This window comes from Leptonychotes weddellii, chromosome 4 (assembly GCF_054177405.1).
Source record: "Leptonychotes weddellii isolate Sample4059 chromosome 4, ASM5417740v2, whole genome shotgun sequence".
NCBI classification, from domain to species: domain Eukaryota; kingdom Metazoa; phylum Chordata; class Mammalia; order Carnivora; family Phocidae; genus Leptonychotes; species Leptonychotes weddellii.
The window spans coordinates 97,800,069-97,820,030 of NC_138372.1; the positions used below are offsets into that span (position 1 = coordinate 97,800,069).

The following is a 19,962-nucleotide window of genomic DNA, read 5'->3' on the forward strand; positions in this document are numbered from 1 at the left end:
TCCATTATATCATGAATAGAAGTAGACTAGCTTGAATCTTGACTTAAGAGTTTTGTCCTTAACTCTAAAAGGAGTATGTCATGAGTGTCCTTATATAAAGGATATTGACCGAGTAGTTTTTTTTTTTTAAAGATTTTATTTATTTATTTGACAGAGAGAGACACAGCGAGAGAGGGAACACAAGCAAGGGGAGTGGGAGAGGGAGAAGCAGGCTTCCTGCTGAGCAGGGAACCCAATGCGGGGCTCGATCCCAGGACCCTGGGATCATGACCTGAGCTGAAGGCAGACGCTTAATGACTGAGCCACCCAGGTGCCCCGAGTAGTTTTGAATAGAAATGATGCAACAGTTTCAGGGACTATATTTTTCATGTCTATTTCTCATGTTTTCTCTTGCCCATCACATGAGAGGAGATAGGTTATTCCGGAGACCACCTACTCTAAAAAGGTAAGATGAGACCAGAATAATGAGAGGGCCTCAAAAGAAGATTCTGTTGAATCACTAATGAAGAAGGTACACACAGTGCTGCAGTCCTGTTAACCATGATGCTTTCACCTGCCTGGCTGCCAGTATCTCTTATTGCTGTGTTCTGCCCACTGGATTGATCCTGCTCCAGTGTGGCTCCAACACAGAAAGGAAGGGAAGAATGGGTCAATATGATGATGTAGAGATAGGGAGGGTCCACATGCTGGTCTTGCTAAGGGTTTTGGTCCTTCTTTTTTTTTTTTTTTAAACTCTTATATTTAATTTTTAAAACCATCCAAATTGGTAAGGAAGAAGTAAAACTTTCACTATTTGCAGATGACATGATACTATATATATAGAAAACCCTACAGATGCCACCAAAAACTGCTAGAACTGATAACTGAATTCAGTTTTGGTCTTTCTTACAAGAGCAATGCAAAGCCATTGCAGACTTTATTTTTGTTTCATTTTTTTATTGTTATTTTTAGCATTGGAGACACATGATAGGTTTGAATTTTGAAAATAATACTCTCTGTGTGTTGTTTGTAGAGATAGCAAGGCCAGGGTATGTGTAGGAAGCCAACACAACAGGTTAGATGACAAATGAAGGGTTTGGTTCCAGGTAGGATGGTGGCAGTGGGAATGGAGAGAAGTATGTGGACTTGTGGCAATTTGGGTGTGGACTGGGTGATGAGAGAGAGGAACATGCCAATGACAACTCGCAGATTCTGGAATGCAACATGGAATGCCAGCAATAAGGAGGCTGTGGAAGGAGGATGATGAGTTTGGTCTTGGGTGTGCCTATGGGTCCCCAGGAGGGGATAGCTGGTGGTGGGAGTTTGTATGTACACATCTGGATTCGGAGATATCTTAGATGACGGGTTTAAATTGGGAGCCCTCTGCATGTCAATGGGAATTGAGAGTGGGAGATAGTCTGTGGCAGGAAGGGCCATGGGCTTTGGAATTAAGAACAAAGACGTGCCCCAGTGTCGATGTGTCAGGGAAAGGAAGAGCTTGCAAAGGAGACCTAGCAGGAGGAATTGGGAGGGAGGCCTGGGGAGTGGGGTGTCCCAGACTCCAGGGAGGAGAGTGCCTCGAGAAGGGGAAAGGGAGAAGCTGTGTACTATTAGGAGTGTACCCACCTGGCAAATGACGTGGAGGTACTTGAATTTCATGAGAGCTGTCTGGGGCAGTGGTGGGGGTAGCAGCTAGGCTGACATGCTGAAGAGGACACAGAAGATGAGAAAATGGAAAAGGCAAATGTGAGTATGTCTTTCAAGAAGTTAGATTATGAGGGAGAAGAAGAAAGGGATAGAGTCATAGGGTTGAGGAGAATCCAACAGATTTTTAAGTGTGTTGGGGAGTGGGGTGGGGTGGGGTGTGAAAGAGTTAGGTTCTAAAGTTTATATTGCTTCAAATATTTTTTGAATCATTAGCCCAAAAGAACAAATGTACAGGGTGCAGGATTCCGACTAGTGTTGCTGTATTCTACTATCTTGCAGGATACTTTGAATATGGAGGTGTAACTTAAATATAAGTGATCCTACAGAGATTGCCATTGTGGTAACAAGGAGTGGCTACCTTGAAAAATGAGAATGAAGTCTACAGGAGAATGAGACACAGAAATTAGAGAAGAAGAAGACGGGTGAGAGAAGCCTTAAGTCTCCCAGCCAGCTAGATGTAATACATGCTGTCCTGTCCAAAATTCTTAACTCTATTCCCTAAAGTGTAAAAATAGCCCCTGGCCTCTGCCCTCCACTGTTGTCCAGCACTGTCTGCTTCATCACTTAATAGAGCACATTTTGTGATCAGCTCATACCTCTGAGCACAGGTCCTGTTTCTGTCTTTGAGCATACACTGTGCCCATAACAGACAGTTTGAGCTTTCCCCCTTTCCCTCTCCAAATAATCCCCATAAGTGCAACCCATCACACTATACCTCCATTGCTGGACCTAGCCATCGCCCAGGCAGCCAGGAACCCAACAGTGCCAGCTCTGGACAGCAGGCCCTGCTTTTGCAAAAGGAAAAGGAACAAGCCCCAGAAGTGCAGGCGTGGGAAGAGTTTGTGCCTGGGAAAGGGATAAAGTACGAGGCGTCTGTTGGCCAAACACCCCACTTAGCCATGTTTTCCAATGCTAGTGCCTACTGGAGATGGGATGAGGAAACACTCAGAGTGTTTCTCTGCCCAAGAATGAAGAAGGCACACTTTCTCAAAAGACCTGTGATACATGAGAATTTAGATTTCAGTAACTGTGCTGTTGTGGATCCAAATATAATGGGTTTATTTTTTATTTTTTTCATATAACAAAAAACATTCCCTATTTCCTAAGTATCCAGCCATCAGATCCATGCAGGCAAATAGTCTGTTTAGAATAATGAAAAAAAATAAAATCTACATCCTGTGAGTGTGGGTGTGGAGATGGGGACAGCCCTCTCCTACCTCCCTGTGGTTAACTGTTCATCTCCAACCCTCCTTCACTAATCAAACATACAGGGGTAGACAGCACACCTAAACCCCATGTAGACTCATGCACACCTGTGGATGACACTGCCTGACTGCCTTTACTGGGTACACTAAATGGGTTCATAGCTGTCAAGCTCTGGGCAGATGTGCTCTGTGGAAACATCTCTCTCCTTCAGTAAGATAGTGAAGTGGTAATTAAAGCAGTTGCTGGTAGTGAGCCCAAACATAAACAGGGGAGGGGTGACAGAAAGGACATGTCAAATTGAGAGAGAAAGAAGACTTTTTTCATGGGCATTGTGGGGAGGGGTAGAACCCTGTGTATGAGTCTAATTTTGATTCTTGGATTTTGGGTGCTGTATATTTTTGGCATTCATTTGTGATGCTCTCATTATGATTGGCCATGGTGGTACATCTTAAATTTAGTTTGATTGTCCTAATTTGGCCTCCTGACTTGCCCTTCCAGTGATGTGAATCTGTGCTTCTGGAGAGAGCAATAGTGTGGGGCTAGGATACTGTAGGAGAAACAGCAGTCCCCGGGGGGAAGATGAAAAATCAATATCCCAAAGGATCGGATTTGATGGGCAGGGCATGGGGAATGGCAAGAGCCTATGACAATGGTGACACCTTAGTTCAGAGTGGTATCTCTGGAGAAGGACCTTGGCTAGCAACTGGGAATATCGTAGTGTCTAAATGGGAGGGTCTGGCAAGTAATAAGCTTTTTTTTTTTTTTTTAAGATTTTGTTTATTTATTTGATAGAGAGAGACACAGCAAGAGAGGGAACACAAGCAGGGGGAGTGGGGGAGGGAGAAGCAGTCTTCCTGCCAAGCAGGGAGCCTAATGTGGGGCTCGATCCCAGGACTCTGGGACCATGACCTAAGCTGAAGGCAGATGCTTGACTGAGCCACCCAGGCGCCCCTATTTTGAATTAATTTTTATATATGGTGTAAGATAGTGGTCTAGTTTCATTCTTTTGCATGTAGCTGTCCAGTTCTCTAATACTATTTATTGAAAAGACTGTCCCTTCCCCATTGTATATTCTTGCCCCCTTTCGTGTAAATTAATTGAACATATTATGTGTGGGTTTATTTCTGGGCTCTTTAATCTGTTTTACTGATGTATCTGTGTTTATTCCACTATTGTGTTGTTTTGATTACTGTAGCTTTGTAGTAGAGTGTGAAATGAGGGTGCATGATACCTCTGACTTTGTTGTTCTTTCTCAAGATTTTTTGGTTACTTGGGTCCTTTTATGGTTCCATATATATTTTAGAATTATTTTTTCTAGTTCTGTGAAAAATGCCAATGGAATTTTAATAGGGGTAGCATTGAGTCTGTAGATTGCTTTGGTTGTATAGGACATTTTAACAATGTTAATTCTTCCAATCCATTGTATATCTTTCCATTTATTTGTGTCTTCTTCAATTTCTTTCATCAATGTCTTATAGTTTTCAGTCTACAGATTTTTCATCTTCTTGGTCACATTTATTCCTAGATATTTTATTATTTTTGATACAATTGTAAGTGGAATTATTTTGATCTCTCTCTCTGATAGTTTATTATTAGTTTATAGAAACTTAACAGATTTTTGTATATTAATTTTTTATCCTGTATCCTGTATCACTTTACTGAGTTCATTGACTAGTTCTAACAGTTTTTTGGTGGAATCTTTAGGTTTTTCTATTTATAGCATTGTGTCATCTGGAAAACCTCTGAGTAGGTTGTGCTCTTCTGCTGGCTTTGGGTAGGTGGCTGGAGAGTGTAGGGGGTGGGGCATACTTACCAACTTTCCTATTTATGGCATCTTCCATTCCAATTTGTATGCCTTTTTTTTTTTTTTAATTTGTATTGCCTAATTGCTGTGGCTAGGACTTCCAATAATACGTTGAATAAAAGTGAGGAGAGTGGGGATCATGTCTTGTTTTTGATCTCATAGGAAAAGCTATCAGCTTTTCACTACTGATGAATGGTGAGTATGATATTAGCTGTGGGTTTTTCATATGTGGTGTTGAGGTAAGTTACTTCTATACTCACTTGGTTGTGTGTTTTTATCAAACGGATGTTGAATTTTGTCAAATGCTTTTTTCTGCATCTATTGAGATTATTATATGATTTTAATCTTTTAAATTAATATGGTGTATCACATTCACTGATTTAAAAATATTGAACTATCCTTGCATACCTGAATAAATCCCACTTGATCATGTTGTGTGATCCTTTTAATGTATTGCTGACTTTAGTTTCCTAATATTTTGTTAAGGATTTTTGCACCTGTATTCAACAGGGATATTGGCCTGTAATTTTTATTATTACTGTTGTTTTATATGTGTGGTGGTCGTTCTAGTTTTGGTATCAGGGTAATGCTGGCTTCATAAAATGAGTTTGTAGGCATTACCTCCTCTTCAACTTTCTGGAAGAGTTTGAGAAGGCTAGGTATTAAATCTTTAAATGTTTGGTAGAGTTTACCAGTAATGCCATCTGGCTCTGGACTTTTGCTAGTTAGAAGTTTTTGATTACTGATTTAATCTCCTTACTAATAATCAGTCTATTCAGATTTTCTATTTCTTTATGATTCAGTCTTGGAAGATTGTAAGTTTGTAGGAATTTTTACATTTCTTCTAGGTTCTCCAATTTGTTGGCATATAATTATTCATAGTAGTCTCATGATCCTTTGTATTTCTGTGGTATCAGTTGTAACTACTCTTTCATTTCTGATTTTATTTATTGGAACTCTGCCTCTTATTTTCTTGTTGAGTCTAGCTAAAGATTTAATTTTGTTCATCTTTTCAAAGAACCAGATCTTAGTTTTATTGATCTTTACTATTGTCTTTTTAGTCTCTATTTCACTTACTGCCACTCTGATCTTTATTATTTTCTTTCTTCTACTAACTTTGGGCTTCATTTGTTCTTCTTTTTCTAGTTCCTTGAGGTGTAAAGTTAAATTGTTTTTGTGATATTTCTTTTGTTTCTTAAGGTAGTCCTGTATTGCTATGAACTTTCCTATTAGAACTGCTTTTACTGCAGCCCATAGTTTTGGTACTTGCATTTCCATTTTCATTTGTCTCTAGGTGTTTTTTCATTTCTCCTTTGATTTCTTCTATTACCCAGTAGTTGTTCAGTAACAGTTGTTTAATCTCCATGTATTTGTACTTTCACGTTTTTTTCTTGTAATTTTTTTGTAATTTCATACCATTGTGGTAGACATGATACATGATATGATTTCAGTCTTCTTGAATTTGAGATTTGCTTTGTGGCCTAATATGTTATCTATCCAAGAGAATGTTCTACATGCACTTGAGAAGAATGTGTATTCTGCTATTTTGGGATGGCATGTTCTATTAAGTTCCTCTGGTCTAATGTGTCTTTAGGGTCAATGCTTCCTTATTGGTTTTCTGTTTGGATGATCTATCCACTGAAGGGTGTTGAAGTCCCCTATTGTTGTATTGCTTTCCATTCCTCCCTTTAGGTCTGTTAGTATTTGTTTTATATATCTTGGTGCTCCTATGTAGAGTGGATATATATTTATAAATGTTATATCTTCTTGCTGGATTGATCTCTTTATCATTATGTAATGTCCCTCTTTGTCTTCTATTACAGTCTTTATTTTAAAGACTATTTTTTCTGATATGAATATAGCTACACCAGCTTTCTTTACATTTCTATTTGTATGGAATATCTTTTTCCACCCTTTACTTTCAGTCTATCTGTATCTTGTAGGCAGTATACAGATGTGTCTTTTTAAAAAATATATATATATATCCATTCAGCTGTCCTAATTTTTTGATTGGACAGTTTAGTCATTTAATTTAAGGTAATTATTGATAAATATGTACTTATTGCCATTTTGTTAATTGCTTTCTGGTTGTTTTTGTAAGTTCTCTATTCATTTCTTCTTTCTCTTCCCTTGTTATTTGATGACCATTAGTTTTATGTTTAGATTTCTTTCTCATTTTTTGGTGTATTTACAATAATTTTTACTTTGTGGTTACTATGAGGTTCACACATATCCTACGTATATAACCAACTATTTTTAGTTGGTAGCAATGTAAGTTAGAACACATTCCAAAAGTACAGTTTTACTCCCCTCCTCCATGTTCTATGTTTTTGATGTCAAATTTTACATCTTTTTATTGTGTGTATCCCATAAATTATTATTGTAGTTTTAGTTTATTTAGCTAGTTTTGTCTTTTAACCTGCATAGTAGCTTTATAAGTGATTAATCCACTAATTTTACTATATATTTATTTACCTTTCCCAATGAGATTTTTACTTTTGTTATGTTTTCTTATTAATTAGTGCCGTTTCTTTTCAGCTTAAAGAAGTCTGTTTAACATTTCTTGTAAGAGCAGTTTAGTAGTGATGAACTCCTTTAGCTTTTGCTTGTCTAGAAAATTTTTCATCTTTCCTCCAATTTTGAATGATAACCTTGCTGGGTATTCTTGGAAATTTTTTCCTTTCAGCACTTTGAATATGTCATGCCACTGTCTTCTGGCCTGCTAAGTTTCTGCTGATAAATTTTATAAGTTTATGGGGTTTTTCTTGAACATAACAATTTGTTTTTCTCTTGCTGTTTTTAAGATTCTCTCTTTAACTTTTGACATTTTGATTATAATGTATCTTGGTGTGGATCTCTTTGGGTTTATCTTATTTAGAACTCTCTAAGCTTCCTAGACCTAGATGTCTGTTTCCTTTCCTAGGTTAGGAAAGTTTTCAGTCATTATTTCTTCAAGTAAGCTTGTCCCTTTCTTCTCTCTTCTCTTTCTGGGGCACCTATAATATGAATGCTTTATGCTTTAAATGTTGTCCTATAGGTCTCTTTAGTTATCTTCATTTTAAAAAATTCTTTTTTCTTTTTTTTTCTCTGTCTGGGTTAGTTCCATTGCTTTGTCTTCCAGCTCACTGACTTGTTCTTTTGCTTCATCCAGTCTGCTGTTGAACCCCTCTAGTGCATTTTTCAGTTCAGTTATTGCATTCTTCAGTTCTGTGACTTCTGTTTGGTACTTTCTTAGAGTTTCTATCTCTTTGTTGAAGTTTTCGTTGTGTTTATCCATTCTTCTTCTGAGTTCAGTGAGCATCTTTATGGCCATTATTTTGAATTCTTCATCAGGTAAATTACTTATCTTTGTATTATTAAGGTCTTTGTCTGAAGTTTTATCTTATTCTTTTGTTTGTAACATATTTCTCTGTTTCCTTATTTTACTTGACTCTGTGTTTGTTTCTGTGTATTAGGTGAAACAGCTACTTCCCTCAGTCTTGAGGCCTCATGTAGGGGATGGTGTTTACCTTCTTATATTCCTTGGGAGTGCCTCCTTAGCCTCGTAGATATTTGGGAAACTTGAAGTCTTTCCCTCAGGCTGAAGATCCAGGCTAATAGGCCTTTTTCATGGGAATATTGGGGTATTTTTTGGTCTGTCTGTGCAGTGCTCTGGGGATGCTGGCCTGCCAAGAATTGACTTTCTGATTGTTACATGCTTGTGGAGCTCAGAAACACAGTCTTCTTGGCCACTAGAGCCATGAAATCAATGGATATCCTCTGAGTGGATTGTGCCCCTCTGCTGGCTTTGGCTTGGTGGCTGGAGAGTGTAGAGGGTGGGGGATACTTGCCACCTTTAGAAAGGCAGTGGGGAAATGTCTTGACTGTGTGCACCTGTAGGCTTCAGGAGTGCAGTGGGGGAATGCTTTTCTTTGTGCACATAATGGCTTGAGGATGGGAGCAAGAAAATTCCACCCCTGCTCCTGCTCACGAGTCCCAGTCAGGGAGTGGAGGAGTGCTGCAACTGCCTATGTACTCCAGCTTCAGCAAGGCAGAGGGATAGTGCCATGACCACTTGCCCCACCTGTTTTAACAAGGCAGTGAGAGTGTGCCACATCTGAGCTCACCGACGTGTGCTAGCAGGGTAGGTAGAGAGTGCAAAAATGGGTGTCTTCCAGCTCCTTCATCTCCAGGGAACGTTTCAACTGTCCCTGGCCTCTCCAGCGGATGCGTTTTGATCAGAAAATGTATCTCCTTCACATACAGTCTAGGCACTTTTCAAACTACTATTTTTTTGCTGAGTCTTAGGGCAAGTGAGACTGATGTGAGCCCTCTAAAAAGGGAATCTCAGTTTCCCATAGCACTCTGGATCACTTGGATTGCCATGCCAGGGATGGGGTTTTGGTGAGGTTGTGTCTCTCCTACCGGTCTCAATTTGGTCTTTTTATCCTTTTTTTTTGTGGAGAAGCAGTGTATCTAGTTTTCAAATCTTTTTCAGAGGGAAATGGTCCATAAAACTAAAAGACAACTTATGGAATGGGAGAAGATATTTGCAAATGACATATTTGATAAAGGGTTAGTGTCCAAAATCTATAAAGAACTTATCAAACTCAACATGCAAAACCCAAAAAATCCAATTAAAAAATGGACAAAAGACATGAACAGACATTTCTCCAAAGAAGATATTCAGATGGCCAATAGATAGATGAAAAGATGCTCAACATTACTCATCATCAGGCAAATGCAAATAAAAAGTACAATGAGATATCACCTCATACTTGTTAGAAAGGCTAAAATCAAAAACAAGAAACAACAGGTGCTGGTGAGGATGTGGAGAAAAAGAAACCCTCTTGCACTGTTGGTGGGAATGCAAACTGGTGCAGCTACTCTAGAAAACAGTATGGAGGTTCCTCAAAGAGTTAAAAATAGAACTACCCTACAAACCAGGAATTGCACTACTGGCTATTTACCCAAAGAATACAAGAACACTAATTTGAAGGGAACCATGTACCCCTATGTTTATAGCAGCATTATTTACAATAGCCAAGCTATGGAAGCAGCCCAAGTGCCCATCAACTGATGAATGGATAAAGAAGATGAGGTCCATTAACAGATGAATGGTAAAGAAGATGACATATATATAGTGGAATATTATTCAGCCATAAAAAGAGTGAAATCTTGTCATTTGCAATGATGGAGCTAGCACGTATAATGCTAAGCAAAATAAGTCAGTTAGTGAAAGAAAAATACCATATGATTTCACTCATATGTGGGATTTAGCAAACAAAACAAACAAACAAGGGAAAAAAAAGAGATAAACCAAGAAATAGACTCTTAATTATAAAGAACAAACTGATGGTTACCAGAGGGGAGGTGGGTGAGGGGATGGGGAAATAGGGGATGATGATAAAAGAGTATACTTACCATAATGAACATAAGATATAAAATATATACAAATATATATAAAATATAAAAAAATAAAATATGATAAAAAAAGAAATGTCCAATAAACCTGTCTTAGCCAAAAAAACAAAAACAAAAAACAAACAAAAAAACCCACACAAAAAATAAAATTCTTCATAGTATTATTTGGGAAGTGTTCCCCCTCTTCTAAATTTTCTGGAAGAGTTTTGGTAAAATTGTTTTCTTAAGGATCTAGGCCTGGAGTTATCTTTTTTTGAGAGATTTTAAATTATACATTCAGTTTACTTAATAGGTATAGAATTACTTAAGTTCCCTGGTAATTTGTGTTTCCCAGGAATTGATCATTTCTTATAAGTTTAATTTACAAGTATATTTTTTAGAATTCCATTAGCAGTATTCCCTTATTATTCTGCAGGATGTTTAGTGATTTCATCTGTTTTTTTCTTGATATTGGTGACTTGTGTCTTCTCTTACTTGCTTAAAGGTTTGTTGATTTCACTGACTTCTTTTTTCCTCAAAGAACCAACTTTTCTCCCATGAATTTTTTTTTGTTCCAATTTCCCATTGACTTCTGTCTTATCTTTATTATTTCCTTTCTTTTGCTTGCTTTTGGTTTCTTTTGCTCTGCTTTATCTTTCTTTCTTTCTTTTTTTTTTTGAAGTTGAAGCTTAGATTTTTGATTTGAGGTCTTTCCTTTTCTCCATTAGAAATATTTAATGCTATAAATTTCCATCTTATCAATGTTATAGCTGCATCCCATAAGTTTTGATATGTTATGCTTTCATTTTTATTCATTGGGACTTTTAAAGAATGTGCTTTCTGTTGCTGTTGGATGGAGTGTTCTATAAATGTCAGTTAGATCCTGTTGGTTGATGGTGGTGTTTAGTTGCTTTGTATCATTGTTGATTATCTGTCTAGTAGGTCTGTCAATTTCTGGGAGTGAGTGTTGCGGTCCTCAGCTATAATTTGTTTACTTCTCCTTTCACCTCCATTAGTTGAAGCTCTGGTGTTTCATGTATACAAATTTAGAATTGTTATGTATTCTTGAAGGATTAATGTAATGTCCCTCTTTTTACTCTAGTAATCATCTTTGCCAAGAAGTCTACTTTATTGGATATTAATATATTCACTACTGCTTTTTAAAAATTCATGTTGCATAATGTATCTTTTCCTATCCCTTTACTCTGAACCTAGCTATGTTGTTATGTTTCAGGTGAGTTTGTTGTGGACAACATATATTTGGGTCATGTATTTTTTTTTTTATTAAACCACTGTGTTTTTTATTTAACCTGTGTGCTTTTATTGGTATATTTAGATCATTTACATTTAAAGTAATTACTGCCATGGTAGGGCTTAGGTCTAGCTTTATTTTTTCTTTCCTGTTTATTCTGTTTTATATTTTTTCTTTTTATTCCTTGCTTTCCTGTGTGTAACTTGAACATTTTTTTAGAATTCCATTTTGTTTTCTTTATAATATTTTGAGGATATTACTTTGGATAGTGTTCTTTCTGATTGTTCTATGTTTTACCCTATACATATGTAACATCACAGTTTACTGGTGTTGACATTTCATCACTTAAATGAAGTGTTGACCTTGCTTGAAGTTAGGTCCCTTTACTCTCTGTAGTTTTTAAATATAATTGTCTTAAGTATTTCCTTTACATACATTATCATCATATCAAATGGTATTATAAATTTTGCTTGAACCATAAAATATAATTAAAGTAACTCATGAAAGAATAGTCCATTCTGTTTCTTGTATTTTTATTCTTTTCATTGTTCTTTTTCTGTCCTGAAAATTTTAACTTTCTTTAATTATCATTTTCTTTTACTTTCATTTAGCCAGTCTTTTAAGGTAGGTCTGCTAGTAAAAAATTATCTTATTTTTCCTTTGAGAATTTCTTTATTTCCTCTTTATTCCTCAAGGATAGTTTATTGAGATATAGGATTCACAATTGACAGTTCTTTCCTCTGGAAAATTGTGCTACGTCTTTCCAGCCTCCCTGGTTTCAAATGAAAAATCTTGTCATATGAATTCTTCTTTTATAAGTAATGTGTCATTTCACTCTGGCTCTTTTTAAGCTTTTTTTCTTTGTTTTTAACTTTCATAAATTTAATTATGATGTGCCTTGGTGTGGGTTTCTTTGGGTTTATCTTTCAACTTCTTGCAGGTTTATGTATTTTATCAATTTTGGGAAGTTTTTACTCCTTTCTCCTCTCCTTTGGGACTTTGAAAATGTGAATGTTAGATCATTTATTATCCCACAGATTCTTGATACTCTGTTCATTTTTAAGTCTATTTTCTCTCTGTTGTTCAGATTGAGTCAGTTCTATTGATCTGTCTTCAAGTTCACTGAGTGTATTATCAATTATCACCACTCAACTATTGAGTTCATCAAGTAGTTTTAAAATTTTAGTTATTGCCTTTTCCCATTTTGTTCTTTTTTCATTTTGTTAATTTTCATTTTGTTCTTTTTTAAATAGTCTCATGTCTTTACTGAGATTTTCTGTTTTTGTATTTGTTTAGAAATATTGTTGAAACAGTTTTATGATAGCTGGCTTAAGATATATGTCTAATAATTCCAACTTCTAATTCATCTCTGTGTTTGTGTCAGCTAATTATCTTTTTCATTAAAGTTGCTGTTCTATTGGCTTTTGGTATGATGAGTGATTTTTTTTTTTTGTATCCTGGACATTTTGTTTATTATATTAGGATACTCTTAAACTATTTATATCTTCTGTTTTAGCAGATCATTACCCTGTTTAAGTTTAGCCCATAGTTGCTGGCTTTTTTGTTGGTCTAATTCCAATATTAATTTAGTTTTCAGACTTTGCAATGCTATTCTGGTCTGACTAATTCTTCTCTGACACTTCTGGGGTTTCCTTCCTTCCTTTCTTTCTTAAGATTTATTTATTTGAGAGAGAGAGAGAGAAAGAGAGAGAGAGAGAGAGAGAGCGTGCATGAGAGGGGGGAGGGACAGAGTTTGAGAATCCCCGCTGAGCACAGAGCCTGATGCAAGGCTCAGTCTCACAACTCTGAGATCACGACCTGAGCTGAAACCAAGAGTTGGTCGCTCAAGCAACTGAGCCACCCCGGTGCCCCTGGGATTTCCCTTTCAATCCCAGTTGATGTTGCCTACAGGAATGGACAGCACTTCTCTGGGTTGTCTTGTGTTGCTGGCCCACATACTCTCACTGGGGGGCAGAAGCTCAGAAGCCACAAGACCTCAGTCTACTTATGCAGTTGTTGGAGGGCAGGGCAATGAAGGGCTCTGTTCCTGCTTGGCCTTGCAGGTGGACTGGCCTGGCTGCTAGTGCCCAGGTCACAGAGAGCAAGTTGGGGCTTCCCACTAGGACTCTGCTGGGTTTCCTCTTTCCCAGCCCTTTGGGTAGAGAGAAAAGCTTAGAAAAGTTTTTTTTATTTATGCCTCTTAGTAGTTCTGATTTGCAGGCTCCTCAGACCCCTTAGTTTGAGGTCTACGGCAGATAGAAACCCAGAAAATCACATTGCTTTTCCTCAGGTCTTCAAGTCTCTAGTAGCCCACCTCCTTCGCTCTAGGCTTTTTGAGATCTTTTCATCATTGTTTGTTTATAATGTCCAATGTTATTTAGTTGTACTTAGAGGAGAAAGGAGAGAAAAGAACACCATCTTGTTCCAGACCCAGAAGGCTTAAATGGATTTTGCAATATGGACATTTCCTTTGCACTTAAAACTATAGTTTGAGCTCAAAAAATATACATCCACTGCCTATTTGTGTGGGAATGTAGATCTTGTTTAAGAGATTTTTTTAAGGGATCACAGAAAACATTTTGACATTACTTGTGATTCAAACAATGTTAGCTCCTGATGAAATGACTTTATCACATTATAAGTATTATGTATAAGCATTTCTGTCTTATAATTTTTGGTTGACTTTTTTAAGAAATATTATCAAATCTGTAGCAAGTGCTAATTCCCAAAACTATTCAGTGTTTGATAATAGTGGTTGAGGATGGTTCTTCCAACCATTTAAAACGACAAAATCCATTCTTAGCTTGAGCCATATGAAAACAGGCAGAAGGCCTTAGTTTGTCTATTTCTGCTCTACAACTTTTACCTGTGATATGCTGGTAAATGTTTAACAGTTAGATCTCTGGAGACCAAAAGCCCTGGTTTATAGAGTTTGCTGGTTTCTGTGGTGGAAATACTCCCACCATGGCTGATTTCAAGTACCAATGTGATGTCACTCAATAAGTTGTTATGAAAATGTGTGTATAATAGGCTCTCTTGAGCTGGTGCTAGCAGACTTTAGCAAACCACTGATTGAAGAGACCTTAAGAGACCTGCTAAGGAAACCTTAGCTTCTATGCCACACACACTGAATACTTGCAGTAAGCATCATATTTTGGTAATTGTTCATTTAGAGTCTCTCTCACCTTTATAAAACATGCACACATACAGAAAAGTGGCTTTCTGCATGATTTCATTGTAATAGAACAGAACAGGGGAAGAAATAAATCAGATTTTTACTTTTCTGCACTGGGCCTGAAAAACTGGTTTAACCAATCCCACTATTTTCCTCATAAGCAAATATTTACTTTTGGAATGACAAGTCCTGCACCCCAGGTAGTGGTTAATGCCACACATTAAGTAGTGTTTCTTTATGTTATTTACAGAGGCATTACCCTGGTTTGGGTTTCCAAAAAAATGGCAAGTCTTGTTTTAAATGTCTTTTGTGGAGGCATTTGTTAATTTATCAAAGTGATAAAGAAATCTGCTTCTTTGAAAGGTACTTACTTAGTCAGCTGTTTGCTTCCTTGCCCGTGAATGGATACTTTTCCAACTGCATGGGCACCAGGGCAATATCTCATGGAACATGTTTGCTCTAATTGACTCTTTTCAGACCTTCCCCATTTTCTGGCCTCTCCTACTTTCTGCTCTATGTGCTCTTATAGCCCTTTGTCTATGGTACTGGCCACTTTGTAGCTCTGTGTTTTGTGGGCTCTGCTATATCCCTCTGCCTGAACCTACCCTCTGGGGTATTGAACACTACCAGGACCCATGCCTCCCTACCCAAATCAAAACAATGGTTGGCATCTCCCACCATTGGAGCCACCATGGCAAAGACATGAATCCAGATTAAGGGATCTCTTTTACCCTGAGACCAATTCCATTGGGGGAGGGGTGTTTCCCTGAACCAACAAGAAAATCTCAGACAGGGTGTCCAAGAATTCAGCTCAATTCTGACACTATCTGCCTGGAGATAGCATCAGATTCCATAGGTTAAAGGGCTCAGTCCTACAAGACTGCCCTCCCCACCCCCCGCAACCCTCCACTTCAGATCTCAACCACAAGCCCCAGGTTGTTACCTGGGCTACTACTGACCAATAGACTGTGTCAGAGGTTCCCAGGACCTCCTCCCTAGATTTGATTAATTTGCTAGAGTGGCTCACAGAACTCAGAGAAACATTTTACTAGATCATATTGGTTTATTATAAATGGATATAACTCGAACAGCCAGATGGAAGAGATGCACAGGGCAAGGTATGGGAAGGGCTGTGGAGCTTCCTCTGCATGCAAGCCAACTCTCCCCTCACTTCCACATGTTCACTAGCCTGAAAGCTCTTTAAATCCAGGCCTCTTGTTTTTGTTTTGTTTTGTTTTGTTTTGTTTAAGATTTTATTTTTTTATTTGTGAGAGAGAGACAGAGAGAGAACAAGCGGGGGAAGGGCAGAGGGACAAGCAGACCCCCTGCTGAGTGGGAGCCCAATGTGGGGCTCTATCCCAGGACCCTGAAATCATGACCTGAGCTGAAGGCAGACGCTTGAGCCACCCAGGCGCCCCGGCCTCTTGGGTTTTATGGAAGCTTCATTAAATAGGCAGAATTGATTAAATCATTAGCCACTGGCATCTGATTCAATGTCCAGTCCCTCTCCTCTCTGGGGAGGCCGGGACTGTAGGACTGAAAGTTCCAAACCTCTAATCATGTGGTTGGCTCTACCATAAGCCAGCCCCCATCCTTAGATGCTTTCCAAAAGCCACTCATTAACATAACAAAAACACTCTTTTATCACTCTCAACACTTAGGAAATTCCAAGGGTTTTGGGAGCTGTGAGCCAGGAACTGTGGTTGAAGACCAAATATATCTCAATGATCAAATATATATATTTTTAATAAATCATAATATCACAGGGCCAAAGGCCTGATAAGCATCAAATGCGGCTGCAGTATTAATAGAGAGCTCTTGTCTCATTGGGTAATCTTGGAATGGTAGAATTTCTGGGAATGAGCAGGGCAGTGGGACAGTCAGGATTCTCAAAGCAACTGCTGACCTCTGTTGCTCATAAGATCTACCTGAAGTTTGGTGTAAACAAGTCAGTAAAGTTGTTCTCTTTGCCTCATTTATAAGCTGTCTGCCACATGGAGTCAAAGCAGAGCTTAATCCTGGAAACAAGGGGGTTACATTTCTTCCCTGGGCCTACCAGTGACTCAGGAGTCTGTCAGCACTTTTTATTTTGGGAAATGGGACAGAACCTTATCTGTGGGAGAAGGGTTTGAAAGCATTCTACTAAATCCCTTTGTTACCACTCTTCATAAAGCTGAGGGACTATCTGTGTGCAGATGGAGGAAGGGTGCTAGACAATGGCAGAGCAGGACCAGGATTGCTAGAGTGGTGGTTGTACACTATCAGGCATCACCGCCCATCCCATCCTGAGTTACAGCTACCCCTATTGAGGGCTGGTGATTGAAATTTATGATTTGAGGGTCTTTTGTTTTTCTTAAGGATGCATCACTTGTGGAAATGGAACCTCCCCAGAGGGAAGTGCAAAACTCCTTAAGAAATATCAGTGATTTAAATTCTTAATTATGGTTAGTTCATCATATCCTTCTCAGAAGACTAGGGGCCACAGGGAGGGAGAAAAGGGCTAAAGGAGATGGGGTGTCTGAAGGTAGCAGCTCAGAGATAGCTGAGGGCAGACAAAGGGCAAACTTTGGCCATTTCACGCTGTTGCCTCTGGCCAGCCCTTGGAGAAGCAACATAACATTAACTATTTCAGCAATAACTTTATAAAAGGACTATGGGATGTTCAGGACATTCACTAGGAGGACATAGACACACATTTGCCTATGGGACCCTTGTTTTCCAAGAACGTAGCTTTTATTTTAGTTGAAACAGATCCTGACTTAGTAGAGTCACAGCCTCTTTCTAAAGCACAAAAGCAGAATGGGACTTGGCTGGCAAAAGAAAGAAATTTGCTTTCTGAGAGATGTCCAATCACCCATGTTTCCAGGACCTTCTATAGTTTCTTTCATATTACTGTATGTGGAAATTTCTTATGCAGAACAACATTCTGAGGCATTACACAGTCTTAATTTATCAAAGGGAGATCATGCTCACAGTGTAGAGCTTGGGGAAAGAGTTAACTTCTATTGAGCACCTACTTTGAGGTGAGAGCTTGCCTAAAGTTCTCAGTTAAAACCCCATTCTCTTAGTCAGCTTGGGCTGCTCTAACAAAATACCACAGACTGGTAGCTTACACAACAAACATTTATTTTTCAGTCCTGGACCCTAGAAGTCCAAGATCAAGGTGCTGGCCAATTGCATTTCTGGTGGGGGCCCTCTTCCTGGCTTGCACACAACTTCCTTCTCCCTGTGTCTTCACGTAGCCTCTCCTTGGTTCATGGGGAGACAGAGATCTCTCTCTTCCTTTTCTTATAAGGCCAGCAATCCTATCAGATTAGAACCCCACCTTTATGACTTCATTTAACCTTAACTACCTCTAAAAGCCCATCTCAAATACAGTCACTTTGGGGGTTAGGTCTTCAACATATGAATTTTGCGGGACATGATTCAGTTCACAGCACCCACTCTGACTCAAGGTAGAGTGTGTTTAAAATGGTAAAATAGTTACAGAAGAGAAACTGAGGCCACAGAGGTGAAGAAGTAACGAACAAAGAAGTGACTCACCAACTCCAGAATGCCGGCTGGTCGGATCCAGATATGCTCTCTCCATGAAGCATGCTAAGGTCCAGACGCTGGGCTCTTTTAGGAGGAAGGGCATGGTGAGAGCTGCATCCAGTCTATCTGGAATGAGCCTGAAAGCTTCCTGGCAAAGGGCGGGCATGTAGTGCTTCTCCTCTGTAAGTGTTTGGTAAGTTGAAAAGCAAAATTCTGAAAAAGTGGATAGTTCCCTCTGATATTCGAGGGCCAGTTGTGCACTCCATATTCCTCAGAGAGGAACAGAGGCTCTAACAAGTGAATATTGTGGGCAGAGTCCTAAGAACTTGTGATGGAACCATGGTGCCAACTCAGGTGACCAACTGTCACCTGTGCTAAATTATTCTCTATCCTACCTGTTCACAGGGGACTCAGCGCAGAGCTGTTGAAACCTCACCTTGGCTGAGCCCCCTTTTCCTTTCAGTCACTCATTTAACATTTGCTCCTTAAATATTTATTAACCCCTAAAGTATGTGGTGCTGTTTTGTGTGCTGGAGGTAAGGAGGTGAGCAGAACAAAGCTGCATACTGATTGTCAGCACTCCATTTCCTTTCCAGGAGGCACAGTGGGCAGGGGCCTGGTTACTTGACGCTTCTGGACAAGCCTGGTGTTGTTTATCTCTATTTCATTTAATTTTAATTTTATTTAATTTACTTCATTTTATTTCATTTAACTTCATTTATTTTAGGACAAATGCAGAAAGCCATGCTGCCAGAGGAGATAGTGCCACAGAAGAAACTAATTATAAAGACCAAGTGGTCATACACTGGCAGGATTTGCCGCTATAATCAAACGAAACACAGTTAATCTGGCACACATTTCAGGATGTACGTAGTCATTACTGTGTTATATGATAATCAGGCATAAATGATCAGCAGTTAACCAAAATAACTATAATCAGTGCGACTTTAACACAGACAAGTCATCTTCTAAATGTTTTCTCTTATTAGGTCTCTAGCACTCAGATCTGGTGTCACTCTAGCTCTCCTGGTACTGTGTGTGGCTGCCACATCCCAGTGTGCAAAGACAGAGCTCTTCATCTCGTGTGCTCCATCAGCTGGGCCTTCCTGGGCCCACTAGCCCTGCTCTGAGTCCCTTCTGTACCTCCTCCCATTCACCAGAATCCCCACATTCTTCTCCCTGTCCCACCAGGTGCCTTTGCCCCCGTCCTGAGCCCAAAGCTGTAGGAAGAGGCTGGGATCTGCAGGGCGTGTGGTCTCCCAGTGGGAGCTGGCCAAGTGGGGGAGGGAGAGAGATGGAAAATCTACAACCCCTGGAGAGCCCGGGGTGCAGGAATGGGAGGGAGGTTGCGAGCCAGGGTGAGGGGACAGTGTGGGCAGCAGAGGAACATAGTCCCGGTGCCCACACCTCTTTCAGATCCAGGCTCCAGGGACTCTTGATGTGATTTTAGGTGTAAGGAGGATTTATCCAAAACCCTCCCCTCCAACCAGACATTCCTTTAACAAGACACAAAGCTTCCATTTAATGATTGGAGATAACAATCTGAAATGCAAATGCTTGGAGAATTACTACTCTGGCTTGAAAGGGTTTGGGATCCAGGATAAATATGCTGCTTTAATTTAGAAAGGGGTTAAGAAGCAGGAAGCCCTGGGAGACAGGAGAGGGCAGGAAGGAGATGCCTTTCAGGAGGGAAGGAGGAAAATGTGATTGGATTCTGAGTTAAGTTCCCAAATCTGCCTCAGGTCTAGATCTGTTCTAGGCCGATGGGAGTTGTTGGTTAAGGGATGTTGGGCCACCTGCATGACTCATATACCAAGTTGGCCATTCTGTCATCAGAGGACTTTGTAAAGAGTGATTCTTGATAGAAAAAGATGATTTACATTTAATAAAGTGAGGTTAGATTGCAAGGAAGCTGTCTAACAT

General features: G+C 39.2%; 1 long non-coding RNA gene across 2 annotated transcripts in view; it reads left to right on the forward strand.

The window, feature by feature from the left end:
• The window catches only part of LOC115936801 (uncharacterized), a 40,601-nt gene that overhangs the window by 11,929 nt on the left and 8,710 nt on the right, over nt 1-19,962 (forward strand). For both annotated transcript variants that reach the window (XR_014144161.1, XR_014144162.1), the window contains one exon: nt 1,966-2,108. This is a non-coding gene — a long non-coding RNA (uncharacterized LOC115936801). The remainder of the gene's footprint in view (nt 1-1,965; nt 2,109-19,962) is intronic.